Source organism: Heloderma suspectum, chromosome 2, assembly GCF_057233095.1.
Source record: "Heloderma suspectum isolate Gila_16-S chromosome 2, 16-S_ref, whole genome shotgun sequence".
Classification (NCBI taxonomy): domain Eukaryota; kingdom Metazoa; phylum Chordata; class Lepidosauria; order Squamata; family Helodermatidae; genus Heloderma; species Heloderma suspectum.
Window position 1 is genome coordinate 106,055,992 of NC_139459.1, and position 14,170 is coordinate 106,070,161.

A 14,170-nucleotide genomic window follows, 5' to 3' on the forward strand; every position below is an offset into this window, starting at 1 on the left:
ATGGCTATCAGGGACATTCAGATCTTTCCTGTATAGTTCTTCTGTGTATTCTTGCCACCTCTTCTTAATCTCATCTGCTTCTGTTAGGTCCCTGCCTTCTTTGTCCTTTATCATGCCTGTCTTTGCACAAAACGTTCCCTTGAGATCTCCAATTTTCTTGAAAACATCTCTAGTCTTTCCCATTCTCTTGTTTTCCTCGATTTCTTTGCATTGTTCATTTAAGAAGGCCTTCTTGTCTCTCCTTGCTATTCTCTGGAACTCTGCATTCAGTTGGGTATATCTTCCCCTTTCTCCCTTGCTTTTCGCTTCCCTTCTTTCCTCAGCTACTTGTAAAGCCTCATCAGACAGCCACTTTGCTTTCTTGCATTTCTTTTTCTTTGGGATGGATTTAGTTGCTGGCTCCTGAACAATGTTACGGACCTCCGTCCATAGTTCCTCAGGCACTCTGTCTATCAGGTCTAATCCCTGAAATCTGTTCCTCACCTCCACTGTATATTCATCAGGGATATGATTTAGGTCGTACCTGAACGGTTTAGTGGTTTTCCCGACGTTCTTCAATTTAAGCCGAAATTTTGCAAGAAGCAGCTCATGATCTGAGCCACAGTCAGCTCCAGGTCTTGTTTTTACTGACTGTATGGAGCTTCTCCATCTTTGGTTGCAAAGGACATAATCAATCTGATTTCGATATTGACCATCTGGTGACGTCCATGTGTAGAGTTGCCTCTTGTGCTGTTGGAAAAGAGTGTTTGCTATGATCAGCATGTTCTCTTGGCAAAACTCTATTAGCTTTTGTCCTGCTTCATTTTGTACACCAAGGCCATGCCTGCCTGTGTTCCCGGTGATTTCTTGACTTCCTACTTTAGCATTCCAATCCCCTATGATGAAGAGGACATCTTTTTTTGGTGTTAGTTCTAGAAGGTGTTGTAGGTCTTCATAGAACCGATCAACCTCAGCTTCTTCGGCCTCAGTGGTTGGGGCATAGACTTGAATTACTGTGATGTTGAATGGTTTGCCTTGGATTCGTACTGAGATCATTCTATCATTTTTAAGATTGTACCCCAGTACTGCTTTTCCCACCCTTTTGTTGACTATGAGTGCTACTCCATTTCTTCTAAGGGATTCTTGCCCACAATAGTAGATATGATGGTCACCTGAATTAAATTCGCCCATGCCTGTCCATTTTAGTTCGCTGATTCCCAAGATGTCAATGTTCAATCTTGCCATCTCATGTTTGACCACCTCCAGCTTACCTTGATTCATTGATCTGACATTCCAGGTTCCTAAACAATATTGTTCTTTACAGCATCAGATTTTCTTTTCACCACCAGACACATCCACAGCTGAGTGTCCTTTCGGCTTTGGCCCAGCCGCTTCACTCTTTCTGGCACTACTTGGAAATACCCTCTGCTCTTCCCCAGTAGCATATTGGACACCTTCCAACCTGAGGGGCTCATCTTCCGGCGTCGTATCTTTTAGCCTTGTGATACGTTCCATGGGGTTTTCTTGGCAAGAATACTGGAGTGGGTTGCCATTTCCTTCTCCAGTGGACCACATTTTGTCAGAACTCTCTGCCATGACCTGTCCGTCTGGTGTGGCCCTGCACGGCATAGTGTATGGCTTCACTGAGTTACGCAAGCCCCTTCGCCACAACAAGGCAGTGATCCATGAAGGGGATTTATTTATTACTGTACTTATAAAGCACCCAATAACTGATGTTCTCTGGGCAGTGTACTATACATTAAAAACATACAGTATACTAACAGAGTGAAGGAAATAGTGGCAACTTTAATACATCCAGCCCAAGTAGGATACATGTGCCATAGATAGGGAGCAGGCAATTTGAGATTATTGATTGATCTGATGGCTCTTAACAATACAAGATGGAACCTGGTGGCCATAGTTTCACTTGATGTTGAAAAGGCCTTTGATATAATTAACTGGCAATTTATTTTCACTGATCTATTTTGGATTTCCTCCAGAGTTCCTGAAATGGATTATAATTACAATTTTGTATATTGTCCCAAAATCACAAGTTCTGACCAATGGAATTGTTTCTTGTCCTTTCCCTGTGAAAGAAGCACACACCAAGGTTGTCTGTCCCCTTTCTCCACTAATATTTGATCTCTGATTAGAACCTCTGGCATGTGTAATTAGGCAAAATGACAATATCCAGGGCTTTAGCCATAAACAAACCAGATATAAAACTATACTATATGCGGATGACATATTGCTGTTCATTAGTCAGTCAGGCATCTCATTGCCAGAGCTGATTAAAATGATTAATATGTTAGAAACCTTGTCAGGCTATACAATCAGTTGGTCAAAATCAGATCATATGCCTCTTGGAAATTATTTAGACCTCCCAAGACTATTTTCCAAATGGCAATTTAACTGGTGCCTGGATGTCATAACCTAGGTTGGAATAAGTGTCCTTAGGGACATCACAAAAATGGTTAAATTTAATCTTTCTTTCTTTATTAAATTTCTTAATCGCCCATCTGGCGAGTCACCCTGTATAGTACAAACAACAGTACAAACAATCTAAAACAGTAAAATTAAACATTAAAGCATCATATTCTAAAAATACCCTAATCCACTCCAAATGCCTGCCTGAACAACCAAGTTTTTAATGTGTGGCAGAAGCTCATTAAAGAGGGGGCATGGCGGAGTTCCCTAGGGAGGGAATTCCACAGAGTGGGGGCCAGCACAGAGAAGGCCCTCTCCTTCATCCTCACCACCTAGCTGTCCTGATTGATGGGACAGAGAGAAGGCCATCCGAGGCTGATCTTGTTGAGCAACCAGTCTGGTGTTGCTGGAGGTGCTCCTTGAGAACCATATAGGATTTTAAAGGTCAAAACCAACACCTTGAATTTGGCCCAGAAGACAACTGGTAGCCAGTGCAACTCCTTCACCATGTTCTGCACCAGCTGCAGCTTCTGAACCATCTTCAAGGGTAACCCCACGTAGAGCGCATTACAGTAGTCTAGATGAGAGGAGACCAGGGCATGTACTACCGGTGGGAGCAGATGGTCAGGAAGGTAGGGGCGCAGCTGCCGTATCAGATGGAGTTGGTACAGCGCTGTCCGGCTCACAGCTGACACCTGAGCCTCCATGGACAGCTGGGAGTCCAAAATGACCCCCAGGCTGTGGACCTGGTCTTTCAAGGGTAGCCGTACCCCATTCAACACCAGGGAAACATCCCCCAACCTCTTCTTGTCTCCCACCAATAGTACCTCGATCTTGTCAGGGTTCAGCTTCAGCTTATTCTTCCCCATCCAGCCACTCACTGTCTCCAGACATTTGTACAGGGATTCTATGGCCAACCTTGGTGAAGATTTGAACGAGAGATAGAGTTGCGTGTCATCCGCATATTGATGACACCGCACCCCAAACCTCCTGATGATAGCCCCCAACGGCTTCCCATAGATGTTAAATAGCATCGGGGAGAGGATGGAACCCTGTGGCACCTCACAAGTGAGTGGCCACGGGTCTGAAACCTCCTCTCCCAGTGCTACCCTCTGGAGGAAGGACCGGAACCACTGTAATACGATGTCTCCAATCCCCAACCCCTCCAGGCGGTTCAGGAGTATACTGTGGTCAATGGTATCAAAAGCTGCGGAGAGGTCAAGGAGAATGAGGAAGGAGCATTCACCCCTATCCAAAGCCCTCCTCATATCATCCATCAAGGCGACCAAGGCCATTTCTGTCCCATGCCCAGGCCTGAAGCCCAATCTTAATTCCTTATTAACAGAAATTTCTTCAGATTTGGACAGATGGTCTGTGCTTACCTTTAGTGTGTGGAGAAAGATTAACACCTTTATAATGAACATATTAACCCATATAATTTATGTGCTCCGAGGCATGCCCATGTTTATCCCTAAGATATATTTAGGGATACATTTAATACGTTCTTCCATAAGTTTATTTGAGGGACATCTCCACCACGTTTTCCCCTTCCCACTTATGGAAGGGTTTTTTGTTTTACTTTTCCTGACCTATATTCTTACCACAAAGCATATCTTCTTACCAGTGCACTGGAATAGTGTGCCATTTCTTCTTCACAATCACACTCATGGATGACCTTGGAATCCACTTATATTTCACCTCTGCCCTAATGGACAGCATTGGGCTCTACTCACACAAATACAAGAAGAATCATCCACCCCCAACCCTGGCATGCAGGGAGGCATGGCATATGGTGGCCCATAAGCTTAGGTTTGATCCATTTGCACGTGCCAAGCTAACATTGTGGTGTAATCCTGATCCAAGAATTGCAGGGAGATCTTTTCTCTGGAGACAATGGGTGGAAAAGGAAATAATCACACTTGATCAGTTAGTAGGACAAAATGATGAGTTCCTCACATTTTCCTATTTACAGGGCAAATATTTGATCGCTAACACTGCCAACAGGCAATATCTGCAGCTAAAGCAAACTCTATGCACCATGTATGGCCCATCAGCTATGAGTGCATCAGAAACCCCAGAGTTGTTGGAGGACTTAATTAATTAACACAACAAAATCAGACAAACCTACCATAAGGATGTACAAGAGTCTGCTGGCACAGGACAAAGCTGACACACAAACACTTAGGGAAGAGTGGAACAGGGAACTGGAGTGTTGTATACATCCAGGACAATGGAAACAGGCTTTGGCTTCCATTCAGCACATCTCTCCAGATCTAAAATTGCACTGAATTCAACAAAAATTGATACATTGCACATACTGGAGCTCACAAGATTTGCTGAAAAAAGTCTAGTGACCTCAGATAAGTGCTGGTGCTGCAACGGAGTTTGTGGTCCACATGATGTGAGCATGTCCACTGGTGGTCCCTTTTTGGCAAGATGTTATTATTCAAATTAATTTTGTACTCGATGCACCATTAGAAATCAAGGATGTTCATGTACTCCTGAATTACATTCCAATAGTGGGGAAACTTTCTGAAGGTAATAGGAAATGGATTTTACAGGCCTTTATGATAGCCAAGAGGATGATCCTCCATAGCTGGAAAGAAAAATTCATCCCATCCATAATACACTGGACAGAAAGTATTATGACTCTGGCAACTTATGAAAAAAACATACTATCACCGACAGCTCTGTTCTTAAAAGCTTATGGACATTTGGTCTGCATATTTAGAATTATACGTGTAGTGGAAGCTAAAGACAGAACAAAACACAGGCTGACATATGACTGTTTTGGTTGTTTTCTAATTATTATTTATGCACTTGTTTTTGATGTCTTTTTTTGATAATATTGTATGGACTGTATCCTGATTTTGTTTTTTTATAGGTGAAAAAATTGAATAATAATTAATACCAAAAACTGCATACAGTACCAACATTAAAACCGTAAATAAAAACAGCAAAGAATAAAACCAAGCTAAAACTAGCAGCAAAGAATAAAACCATTAGAACATCATAAAACCAAATTAAAACCAGCAGCAGAACAGAGTACTAAAAGCACTAAGAACAGTTTTTAAAATGCCTGGGGAGAATAAAAAGGTCTTCACCTGTCACTGAAAAGACTATAACATAGGTGCCAGGTGAGCCTCTCTGGAGAGAGCTTTCCACAAATGGGATGGCACCACTGAAAAGGCCCTCTCTCTTGTAGCCTCCCGCTTTGCCTCATGGTGTGGGCATCTGGAGGAGGGCCTCAAATAATTATCTTAATGTCCAGGCAGGTAAATACGGGAGGAGACATTCTATCAGGTTACTTGACCCCAAGCCATTTAGGGCTTTAAGGGTTAAAACCAGTACTTTGAATTGGGCCCAGAAATGGACAGAAATCTCCAGTATAGATGGAGACGTACTGGCATAATATGATCACATCTGCCAGTCCCGGTTAGCGATGTAGCCACCCTATTTTGGACTAACTGACGTTTCTAGACCATTTTCAAAGGTGGCCCCACATAGAACGCACTGCAGTAATCCAAATGGTTGGTTATCAGAGCCTGAATAACTGTTGCAAGGCTATCTTTGTCTTGGTAGAATTATAGTTGGTATATCGGCCTAAGCTGATAAAAGATGCTCCAAGCATCCAAGGCCACCTGTGCCTCTAGTCACAATGATGGATCTAACAACACCTTCAGACTATGAACCTGTTCCTTTAGGGGGAGTGCAATCCCCTCCAAAACAGGTTGAATGCCACTTAGCCGGACAAATGGACCACCCACAACAAGTATCTCCATCTTGTCTGGCTGCAACCTGCAAACTTTGGATATGTGTGTTCAGTCGCTGCCCATTGCTTCCCATTATATGGATTGAAATGTTCCTACTTTCTTACAGTGCGTCTAGATGTTGAACTGACTCATCAAAGAAACAAAATGTCTTATGTACCGTTCTATTTCTTTAAATCTGTACTGATTTTCTCTAAAGAGGTTTCAGTTTCTTCCTTCTGCTAATTTATTTCTGTCTCATCTATTGCCTGTTTTTCTGGGTATGTTTTATACATTTAAAATGACTTAATAAGGTATATAGCAGGAGGAATTGAGGCTTTATAAATCATGATGGTGATTTTTATTATGTTGTAATGATTGTACTGGGAGAAATGAAATATATGTTCTGAGGCCTACAGTTATTTATCTAAATTGTGCACTAACAGTTCTTTCAGCAGTGGAGTAGTATAAAACTCTGCATTTGGGGAGCTTCTTTTGATTATTTTTAAAGAGGTCCTTTTGATTTTGTGATTCCAAAAATTAAAGAAGTGTGTGGAAAACTAATTAGCTCCGAATTTTAATAAAATTTGACACAGTAATTAGCCCTCATAGGTGCCAGAGAATTTGATCAGGCTTCATTGTTCTCCCATCATTGATACGGTGACATCTCAATTCACCATTTTATTAGTAATATTGATTGCTGAGGTTGTAGAGCTGGCTACAAAGGACTGGCCAGTTCAGATATGCTAAAAAAAAAAAAAAGTTCTGTGCTATTCACTTCCTGTCAAGTATGAACATGAGGTTGTTTTCCCTGTGAATTCAAGGACTTAATATGTCTTAAAACAAATACTTAGTATATCATTTTATAGTGTCCAAAGCACTTTGCACACGTTGACCTGGTTTGCACAATGAAAACAAGCCACCATGGCTTAAACATAAGCTGTTCTGGGTTATTTGAGGGTTGTTTAACTCTTCAATAACTCATGCTGCCCAGGTTTGGATGGCATGATAAGCCACATGGTGGTGATTATGCAAACTGCGTCTGGCACATGCTGCAATTCACAAGCCACCGTGTCTTGTTCCATGGTGGCTTGTTTTGTTTGTGTGAACCATGTGATTGTCTCGGTAATCTGTACTACTGACCTATTTAATGTGTTACTGTATTATTCCCAAGGGCTGAGCCTGAGAAAGAGCTTTGCCTATGGCCAATCACACAAGGCCGGGTTGCATGATCAAACACCGCACCATTGTTTATTTAAGCCATGGTGGGCTGAGCTTTGTGCCAGCAGCCATTCTGAATATCTCAGTGCCCAGCCACGGCTTGTCATAATGTGTGAACCCAGAGTCCATGTGTTATGTGAGAGTTAAGCAACCCTCACATAACCCAACAACAAATAATGGGTTATGCGAGGGTTGTTTAACCCTTGCATAACCCATGGACCCCACGTTTCTATTATACGACTAGCTGTGGTTGAGTGTTGAATATGCAGTCCCATCTGGTATATGCTGGCTTAAAGCCATGGTGGGCTGTTTTGATTATGTAAACGGGGTCATAGGTAGAAGAGGAAAAAATTGAACTAGGGACTTCTGAGCTATCCTTCTTCAGGCCCATGCAGCTTGACTGTTAACAAGGACTAAAGGATTAGTTGCAGATTGCAGCTCACATTCTCTTCCCTTCACTCTGTTTCCTCTGGCAAATTTCCCCCCCGCCCCCTTTACCATGTACTGACATTTCACCGGATTACATTAACCCTTTCCAAAAGGGTAGCTGTGTTAATATGTTGCAGCAGAAACAAGGAGCCTTGTAGCATGTTAAAGACTAACAAATTGGTTAGCACAAACCTGTGTGCTGTAGAACCCAACCAGTCAGACGTAATGCAGACCAAGGACAAGGGGAATTTGTATATGAAAATGGAGGGGCTGGGAGGTTGTGATTTTATATCACCATTCATTTGATTACCATCTGTCCCAATTTGCTCCAGACAGTCCCAGTTTACACAGCCCTGTCCAGTGGAAAATGCCATCTTCAAGTAGTCCAGTTTTTAAAGACCAACTTTGTGTGTGGTGTTGCACATGGCTGTATTACATGTCTGTAGTAGGTAAAGCAGTATGCAAATGATACTCAGCTCTACCTCTTGTTTCCATCTACACATCCCAGGGAGGTTGTGGGACCCTCAAACCAGTGTCTGGAAGCTGTTTTCGGGTGGCTGAGGGTGAACAAGCTGACACTTAATCCAACAAGACGGAGGTACTGTGGGCTGGAAAACCAAGTACTCTGCATAGAGATTTACAACTGATCTTAGATAGAGTTGCAGTCCACATAAAAGACCAAGTGGACCAAGTTCATAGTCTGGGAGTCTTCCTGGACTCTGTGCTAACTGGGGAAGCTCAGGTAGCTGTAGTATCCAGGAGTTTATTTTACCAGCTTAGGCTGGTACGCCAGCTGCTACTCTATCTGGAGATAGAGGTCCGTACATGCACTAGTGACGTCCAGGCTTGACTTTTGTAATACGCTGTACGTGGAGCTGCCTTTGAAGATGATCCAGAAACTTCAGCTGGTGCAGAATGCGACAGCACCAGTGTTAGTGGGGACGAGGCTAACACCTAAAACCACAGTAACCTAACACACCTAACACAAAACCACAGTAATAGAAGCCCAGCTAAAATGTATACCACAGGTTAGGAAAGGTAGCACCAAGTCCAAGAGGTCGCTGGCATGGTTAACGAGCCATGTTAAGGGAACTGTTAGGGAAAAGAGGGCTTTCCTTAGAAAATGAAGTCTTGCCCACAAGCTTGTACAAAGGCAATGCAAGCAGACAATAGGAGATGCAAAAAAAAAAAAGTATTTTGAAGAGCATATCACTAACAACGTCAAGGCCAACAATAAATAATTCTTTAAATACATCAGAAGCAGAAAACCAGCTAGGGAGGCAGTTGGACCACTGGATGACAATGGAGTTAAAGGAGTACTGAAGGAGGACAAGGAGACTGCAGAGAAGCTAAATGAATTATTATCATTCGTCTTCACTGCAGAAGATATAGTACAGATACTTGTGCCTGCACTGATGTTTTCCGGAAGGGAGTCTGAGGAACTGAGGCAAATAGTGGGGACAAAAGATGAAGTTCTCAACCTTAGTGATAAATTGAAAGCAAATAAATCACCGGGCCCAGATGGTATCCATCCTAGAGTTCTCAAAGAACTCAAATATGAAATTGCTGATCTTCTAACCAAAATATGCAACATGTCCCTAAGATCAGCCTCTATACTAGAGGACTGGAAGTCCTCTTATGGATCAGTAACTGGTTAAAGAACAGAAAGCAGAGAGTAGGAATAAATGGTAAATTCTCCCAATGGAGGGAAGTAAATAGTGGGGTCCTACAGGGATCTGCATTAGGACAAATGCTTTTTGACCTGTTCATAAATGTTCTGGAATTAGGAGTGAGCAGTGAAGTGGCCAAGTTTGTGGATGACACCAAATTATTTAGGGTGGTTAAAACAAAAAAGGATTGTGAAGATCTCTCCAAACTGGGAGAATGGGCATCTAAATGGCAAATGTGGTTCAGTGTAAGCAAGTGTAAAGTGGTGCATATTGGTGCAAAAAAATCCCAACTTCACGTATAGCCTGATGCGATCTGAGCTAGCGGTAACCAACCAGGAAAGAAATCTTGGGGTTGTGGTGGACAGTTCAATGAAGATGTCAACCCAGTGTGTGGCTGCTGTAAAAAAGGCAAACTCCATGTTAGGCATAATTAGAAAAGAAACTGAGATTAAAACTGCCAATATCATACTGCCCCTATACAAATCTATGGTGTGACCACACTTGGAATACTGTGTCCAGTTCTGGTCACCACACCAAAAAAATATATTGTAGAGCTGGAAAAAGTGTAGAAAAGGAGAACTAAAATGATCAAGGGACTGAAATATCTCCCCTATGAGGGAAGGTTGCAACAGCTGGGATTCTTTAGCTTGGAAAAAAGGAGGGTAAGGGGAGACATGACAGAGGTCTACAAAATTATGCATGGTGTGGCGAATGTGGATAGGGTGACTTTTTCTTCCTCTCTCAAAATGCTAGAACCCAGGGTCATCCTATGAAGCTGATTGGTGGGAGATTCAGGACAGAGAAAAGGAAGTACTTCTTCACACAGCACATAGTTAAACTATGGAATTTGCTACCACAGGATGTAGTGATGGCCACCAATTTGGATGGCTTTAAAATGGGGTGGACAAATTCATGGAGGAAAAGGCTATCAATAGCACTAGTCTTGATGGCTTTGTGCTACTACCAGTACCAGAGGCAGTGAGCCTATGTACACCAGTTGTTGGGAAACATGGGTGGGAGGGTGCTGTTGTACTCAAGTCCTGCTTGTGGGTTCCTGGTCGACAGCTGGTTGGCCACTGTGTGAACAGAATGCAGGACTAGATGGACCTTTGGTAGCTCTTCTTATGTTCTTATGGCTATATGAAAAAGAATTCTTATCCTCCGTTCTAATGGTGCTACAGCAGCAGCCGATTGGGGCAGAAAAGATGCTCACTCTGGAGCACCACTGCCATGCCACACTGAAACCTGAATGCCGAGTACCAGAGCAGGGGAACCTCAACATGGGGTGGAGTGGGAAGGGATATTGCATGCTGCAAACACTTTAACTTGTTTTGTTTTTTTGAGCCTCTCGTCTTAATCACTGAAGGGATCACCCAATGGAAGTTCGATTTTCACAGCCTGAAATCAGAGCAGGGAAGCTGAGGGGACTTTTGGATCAGTCTTCCTAATCCTAAAAGATTTTACTTTTAAGACCTTGATTCTAAGGATCTTGAGGTTACTGTCTTGTGTCAATGCAAGTAGTATATTGGGGATGTTGGCAAGAGGGACAGGCCACAAAATTCTTTTGCGTTTTAAATTAATACAATTCATTTAAATAAATAAGAAAAATACAGAAAATCCCCAACAACAGGCTTTTCATAGTATTACCTGTTTGCAAAGCCCAAGGGGGGATCTTCACAACAACGGAATGAGAAGCGCATTGGAGTATTATCCAGATTTTCATGGAATCGGTTTTGGTCCGTCAGGGACATACAAAGCAAGAAAAGCCTAGTGTACCATACCTTTGAAATCCAGTTTTCACAGGTCACACAGCACTTTAAAGGAACAAACTTTCGAGTTTGGTGGGGGGAGTAGAACAGAACGTCATCAACCTGGCAGCGGTGCTCAACCAATGAGAGAGGCTTGTTTCCCAGCTTCCCTCCTTTTGAGGCTTCCCCCCTTTTGCATGAAGAAGCCAAAATCTCCGGTTCTCCAGTACAGCATCTGAAGACTTCCCCCGAGAGCATTCCCCCCAATTTCGCCCCATTCCAGCAAACTGTTGCGGAGTTATTCCTCTCCCCACCTTTTCCCCATTGTGTGCACTTTTGCCTGAAGAAGTCAGAACCCCTGATTCTCCAGGGCAGCATCTAATGGCTCCCTATGAGAACAGCCCACCCCCAAATTTTGCCCTATTCCAGCAAACTGTCCGAGAGTTATTGCTCCCACCCCATTTCCCCCAATGCCCGCACTTTTGCTTGAAGAAGCCAAAATTCCCAATTCTCTAGTGCTGCATCTAAAGGCTGTCTCTGAGAGCAGCTCCCCACAGTTTCCCTCCATTCCAGCAAATTGTCCCAGAGTTACAGCTTCCACACCTTCCTCCTTCTCTGGGCACTTTCTCCCTGCTTGCAATGACAGGCTTCTTTGATCCCGAGACCTTGCCTGATTGCTACTGTGATAAAGCTCTTATGCATCAGAGAAGCAACTTTACACAATATTGGGGAAGTGATTTCACATGACATCGGGGAAGCGAAGTAATGCAAACATCAGAGAAGCGCATTATCATGGAGGCTAATTAGTCGCACTGGCAAAAGAAATGCAGGGTGATTCTGAAGGTTTGAAAGAGCTCTGGAAAGGCAGGTGAGTTACCTAGGTTACTGAGGGCATGGCCCGGTGAAAGACATACCCCTAGGAATGCCCCCATCATACCGAATTTAAAGCAGAGGGATAGGCACACAGTAGTTCAACCTTAGGGGAGCCGAATTAAAGAAAAACAATGGAGTAAAAGTACTCTGCAAAAATGCAGCTTCTCCAGAGGTAAAGTTCAGGGTGGCTGCAGAGTGGCCATGACGTCATGTGTTCCTAATGACTTTAAGCCTCAGGAGTCTCGGAGAAAATCTCCCATGTAGATGGGGCCAAAGTTTCCACCCAGGACCAGGTGGGTAATAAAAGATGGACAACAACATGGGCATTTTTGTAGAGAACTAGGTTATTAATATCCCACATTTTACCACATACTGTTGTTCTTTGCTTTGGAATTCTCTTTCTTCATAGAAAGTAGGAGTGGGGTGGAGAGAGATACTCTTCTCTGTAAAAGGGCTGGGCAGACATTAGACTTGCATGATCTACTTTGTTTTTTACTAGAACCCTGAGATATACCAACCAATGCAAAAGACTTACACTTAGAAATAAAAATTCTGAGCCCAGTCATTCATTTTGAGTACAAGAAGCGAATGGAACTCACAGTCCTTCCACACAAAAATCCACTGATGGCTACCCTAAGCTTTTTTTCATTTCAGCAGTATTATTTAGGGCATGGTGGGAGGGGAGTAATTTTGTTCCTGCTATTGTAAAACAATTGTAAGTCAGAGTTCTAGACAATGCCAATGTATTGCAGATCACCTAGAAATCTATGAATAAATCCAGTTCTACCTTCTGCCCACGCTTGAAATATGGTATACCTTGTGTGGGAAGGAATTGTTTAACACTGATAACAGGAAAGTTTAACTTTCCTGGTCAAAGTTGTCCTCCCAAGCTGTTGTTTCTTCTGTGGGGGAAACATACAGGTACCCTTATGGTAGCTGTATTTCCCCCTGTGGGACAACTTGGGGGAGGAACGTTCAATTGAGAAAATGGTGAGGAAGGAAAGGGGTTAAAAAATCCTTCTCAAAGTGTCACTATCTTGATTGGATTTTCTCTCTCTCTCTCTCTCTCTCTCTCTCACACACACACACACACACACACACAGCTGCTTTTTAAAAAAAAAACATATAAAGGGATCACATCCTTCTATTCAGCAGATCATCATGATGTTGATGTGGCATCATTCTAAGCAAGACATTGTGTTTCTGCTATTTTTTCTTTAGAATGCCCTGATTCTTTGTTGTGATGTAGTATTCATGCCCTGAAATTGATCCAATGATGTCAAGTGTTTTTTGCAGTCTTTATAGCTCTTTTCTCCTTATTATCACCAATCCTTCAAGACTCGAGTTCTGGAATGAACTGAAATATATATGATCTGGAATATAGATTATACGACAGACTCACGTAGGCTATGTTGCAGAGACCACTTAATATTGAATAGTTATCCGCATAACACTCTTACCAATGTGTTAAAGTGTTCAATGTGTGATTTTTTCTGTGTCCTATACCTGAGTGTGCCCTCTCCCACTATTGTCCCTCAGGCCACGCCCATGGGACCCTGCCTACCAAGTTGTTCATGCACAACCATGTTCTTATTTTCATTTGTGAAATGTTGAAGGGCATTTGTGGAAAAGGAAAAAAACACACCTTGTATTGGAATTGGAAATGTAACCTATTTAAAATATTCACAGAAGATTGGCTTTCAAAGCCTGTATCTTGCATTGTGCATTGTTTTTCCCACTGCTGAGATGATATAGGGCATAATTTTCCAGGGTCATTGTAAATATACATTCTAAACTGATATGCTGGGCTTAATATACTGTGCATTACCTTACTCCAGTGGTTTTCCAATTTAAATTAACTTATGACCAGTCACCACATTTGTTCAGGCCTTGATTACAAATCCATAAAAGGAGGAGATTTAAATAGACTCTTCTTTCTTCATTGATTTTAATTTAAAATTTAATTTATTTAATGCAGCACAAACCTACAGATTTTTTAAAAGTGTGATGAGTTCATTTGAAGTATATGGCTAATGGATGGGTTTTCCTATTCATCTGGGAAAGGCAGTATATA

The 14,170-nt window shown here is 42.5% G+C and overlaps 1 protein-coding gene across 7 annotated transcripts in view; it reads left to right on the top strand.

Annotated features, from left to right (window-relative positions):
• The window catches only part of KDM4C (lysine demethylase 4C), a 336,197-nt gene that overhangs the window by 53,950 nt on the left and 268,077 nt on the right, over positions 1-14,170 (top strand). The window lies entirely within an intron of this gene.